This window comes from Triticum dicoccoides, chromosome 5A, assembly GCF_002162155.2.
Source record: "Triticum dicoccoides isolate Atlit2015 ecotype Zavitan chromosome 5A, WEW_v2.0, whole genome shotgun sequence".
In the NCBI taxonomy this organism is placed as follows: Eukaryota; Viridiplantae; Streptophyta; class Magnoliopsida; order Poales; family Poaceae; genus Triticum; species Triticum dicoccoides.
In genome coordinates, this window is record NC_041388.1 from 382,736,080 (window position 1) to 382,740,860 (window position 4,781).

Sequence of the window (4,781 nt, forward strand, 5' to 3'; positions counted from 1 at the left end):
CATAAGGCATATTGGGCTATTAAAGAGCTCAACTATGATTTCAAACTTGCCGGTGAAAAGAGGTTATTTGATATTAGCTCACTTGATGAATGGAGAACCCAAGCTTATGAAAATGCCAAGTTGTTTAAAGAAAAGGTTAAAAGATGGCATGACAAAAGGATACAAAAGCGTGAGTTTAATGTAGGTGATTATGTATTGCTATACAACTCTCGTTTAAGATTTTTTGCAGGAAAACTTCTCTCTAAATGGGAAGGCCCCTATGTTATCGAGGAGGTCTATCGTTCCGGTGCCATAAAAATCAACAACTTCGAAGGCACAAATCCGAAGGTGGTAAACGGTCAAAGAATCAAACATTATATCTCAGGTAATCCCATAAATGTTGAAACCAATATTATTGAAACCGTAACCCCGGAGGAATACATAAGGGACACTTTCCAGAACGTTTTAGACTCTGAAAAGGAATAGGTATGTGGTACGGTAAGTAAACCGACTCCAAAACAATTTTTAAGGCAATATTTCTCCGTTTTGGAATATTTAGAAAAATAGAAAATTAAGTAGCAGTCCGGGAAGGACACGAGGGCCCCACGAGGGTGGAGGGCGCGCCCTACCCCCCTGGGCGCGCCCCCCTACCTTGTGAGCTCCTCGTGTGCCTTCCGAACTCCTTTTCTTGCACGATACGTATTTTGGTCGGTAAAAATTCATTATATAATCTCCCGGGGGTTTTGACTCCCGTATCACGCAAAAATCTCATGTTTTTGTTTCGAGTTGTTTTTCTGATAGATCTAGATTATCATGACGTCCCCAAGTGCTTCCAAGGACAAGTTCTTCGAGAAGGTCATCAACCCTTACCTCGTGGAGGTGATGCAACACCATCAAACCATTGAGATGCGTGATGGGTTGCTGCACATCCGCGATGCTGAGGGACCAAAGGGAACCGGAAGCGTGGAGACGAGGCTCGATGCAATGGAGCAACAAGTTTTCAAGTGCCAGGGGATGGTGGAGCATGGAATCAACGCTAACCACACAATGCTCGCGGAGTTCACTAACAACTACAAGACGGATGCCAAGAACACCGAGGAGGCCATCTTCAAGCTACATGAGAAGATCGAGCACCTCCAAGCCCAAATCTATAACCTGCAAAACCAAAACTGGGAGTATGAATATATATTCAAAAGAATGAGTTTGGCTGCAGATTCGAGGATTCCGGAGACTCGATCATCCTTCTATGATGGTGAACCTATGCCTTGGAAGATGGATGACAAGCCCGCATCATCAACAACACCTCCACCTTCTTCACCAACAAAGGAGACATAATAACATGGGTATGGGCACTCCCCTTGGCAACCGCCAAGCTTGGGGGAGGTGCCCCGGTATCGTATCACCATCACTTTTATCTTTACCGTTTTTCTTAGTTCGATCCTTTTGGTAGTATTTTGATCTAGTAGAATAAAAGTTCTTAGTATGATCTAGTTTTAAGTTTTGCTTTATGATCTCTCTATGTAATCGAGTCCTTGAGCTATATAATAAAGATTAGTGTTGAGTCAAGGGCTTGATTTTCTTGCCATGATCCCAAATAAAAGAAAAGAAAAGAGAAAAAGAATAAAAAGAAACAAAAGTTCATATTGATCTTATTGATAGTAATGACTTCACATAGAAAGAGTGTGATGATTAAAAGTTGTTGGGAGTTGGCAGACATAGCTTTGGTCATCGTTGCAATTAATAGGAAGTAATAAGGAAAGAGAGGTTTCACATATAAATATACTATCATTAACATCTTTTATGATTGGGAGCACTCATCAAAATATGACATGCTAAAGAGTTGATGTTGGACAAGGAATACAACGTAATGGGTTATGTTTTCTTATATATGAGATAAAGTATGTTGTCATGGATCATCCAACATGATGAGCTTGCCTTTCCCCCTCATGCTAGCCAAATTCTCAGCACCAAGTAGAGATACTACTTGTGCTTCCAAATACCCTTAAACCAGTTTTGCCATGAGAGTCCACCATATCTACCTATGGATTGAGTAAGATCCTTCAAGTAAGTTGTCATCGGTGCAAGCAATAAAAATTGCTCTAAATATGTATGATTAGTGTGGGAGAAATAAGCTTTATACGATCTTGTGATGTGGAAGTAATAAAAGCAACGGACTGCATAATAAAGGTTCATATCACAAGGGGCAATATAAAGTGACGTTCTTTCGCATTAAGATTTTGTGCATCCAACCATAAAAGCGCATGGCAACCTCTGCTTCCCTCTACGAAGGGCCTATCTTTTATTATTATCTTCTACCTTATGCAAGAGTCATGGTGATCTTCACCTTTCCTTTTTACATTTTATCCTTTGGCAAGCACAGTGTGTTGGAAAGATCCTGATAGATATATCAAATTGGATGTAGGGGGCATGAGTTATTATTGTTGACATTACCCTTGAGGTAAAAGGTTGTGGGGCAAAACTATAAGCCCCTATCTTTCTCTGTGTCCAATTAAAATTCCGTAACCACAAGTATTGGGCGGGTGTTAGCAATTATGAAGGACTAGATGATAGTTGAGTATGTGGACTTGCTTTTTAGCTCTGACATAGACTCTTTCTGATGTTATGATAAGTTGTAATTGCTTCAATGACTCAGGTTATAGTTTGTTGGTTCTCAATAAGGTTTCTGATTCATACTTTTGCATTGTGAATAGATCATCACTTGAACATAAGTAATCATATGAAAATATCTATATATGTTGTTGTTATGAGAATAATCATGATGCCCTCATGTCTGTATTTTAGTTTTATCGACGCCTCTACCTCTAAACATGGGGACATATTTATTGTTATTGGCTTTCGCTTGAGGACAAGCGAGGTCTAAGCTTGGGGGAGTTTATACGTCCATTTTGCATCATGCTTTCATATCGATATTTATTGCATTATGGGCTGTTATTTCACATTATGTCACAATACTTATTGCTATTCTCTCTTATTTTACAAGGTTTACATAAGGAGGGAGAATGCCGGCGGCTGGAATTCTGGGCTGGAAAAGGAGCAAATATTAGAGACCTATTCTGCACAACTCCAAAAGTCCTAAAACTCCACGGAATACCTTCTAATAAATAATGAAAAATCCTCACCAAAGATGAAGACAAGGGGGCCCACACCCTGCTCACGAGGGTGGGGGGCGCCCCCCCCCCCTAGGGCGCGCCCCCCTACCTCGTGGGCCCCCTGGTGGCTCTCCGATGACCATCTTCTCCTATATGAAGTCTTTCATCGAGAAAAAAAGAGGAAGCAACCTTTCGGGACGAAACTCCGCCGCCACGAGGCGGAACCTTGGCGGATCCAATCTAGAGCTCCGGCAGAGCTGTTCTGCTGGGGAAACTTCCCTCCCGGAGGGGGAAATCATCGCCATTGTCATCACCAACGCTCCTCTCATCGGGAGAGGGCAATCTCCATCAACATCTTCATCAGCACCATCTCATCTCAAAACCCTAGTTCATCTCTTGTATCCAATTCTTGTCTCCAAGTCCGGGATTGGTGCCAGTAGGTTGCTAGTAGTGTTAATTACTCCTTGTAGTTGATGCTAGTTGGTTTAATTGGTGGAAGATCTTATGTTCAGATCCTTTATGCATATTATTACCCCTCTGATTATGAACATGAATATGCTTTGTGAGTAGTTACGTTTATTCCTGAGGACAAGGGAGAAGTCATGCTATTAGTAGTCATGTGAATTTGGTATTCGTTTGATATTTTGATGAGATGTATGTTGTCTAGCCTCTAGTGGTGTTATGTGAACGTCGACTACATAACACTTCACCATTATTTGGGCCTAGAGGAAGGCATTGGGAAGTAATAAGTAGATGATGGGTTGCTAGAGTGACAGAAGCTTAAACCCTAGTTTATGCGTTGCTTCGTAAGGGGCTGATTTGGATCCATATGTTTCATGCTACGGTTAGGTTTACCTTAATACTTTTGTTGTAGTTGCGGATGCTTGCAAAAGAGGTTAATCATAAGTGGGATGCTTGTTCAAGTAAGAACAGCACCCAAGCACCGGTCCACCCACATGCCAAATTATCAAAGTACCGAACGCGAATCATATGAACGTGATGAAAACTAGCTTGACGATGTTCCCATGTGTCCTCGGGAGCGCTTTTCGTGAATGATGTATGTGAAAAAATGGAAGTTGGACTAGGGAGTCACATAACCAGTACTAAGCAAGTATGTGAAAATAAGCAGCCGAGCGTAGAGGTACACTCGGTGACGTGGCCTACGAGTGAACGTGATGTGTGAATTACGGGACACTCGGGAAGATGGAAATAACAGAATGTAAAATGACTTAGCTGTTTGAAGGCACGCGAGTGGCCGAGTGGTGATGAGGCGATGGTGACAGTCGACCTTCGTCTCGGTGTCCTTGCGGATAGGGATGGAGCACACATTATACTTGTGATGCAGCTCCTTGAGTTAGGGGTTTGCTCTTGTCTCAGTCGGATTTTGGCTACTTAGGTGAGTCCTTGGACTGCAGCTAAGCCTCCGAGTGGGAGGCTTGCTCTCCACTCGGTAGGATTTCAAACACTTTTGCGAGTATTGGACTGCAGCTAAGCCCCCGGGTGGGAGGTTTTCTCTCCACTCGGTAGGCTTTTTTTTCAAACTTAGGCGAGTACTGGACTGCAGCTAAGCCCCCGAGTGGGAGGTTTGCTCTCCACTCGGTAGGATTTTTTCAAACTTAGGCGAGTACTGGACTGCAGCTAAGCCCCCGAGTGGGAGGTTTGCATCCACTTGGTGGGATTTTTTCAAACTTA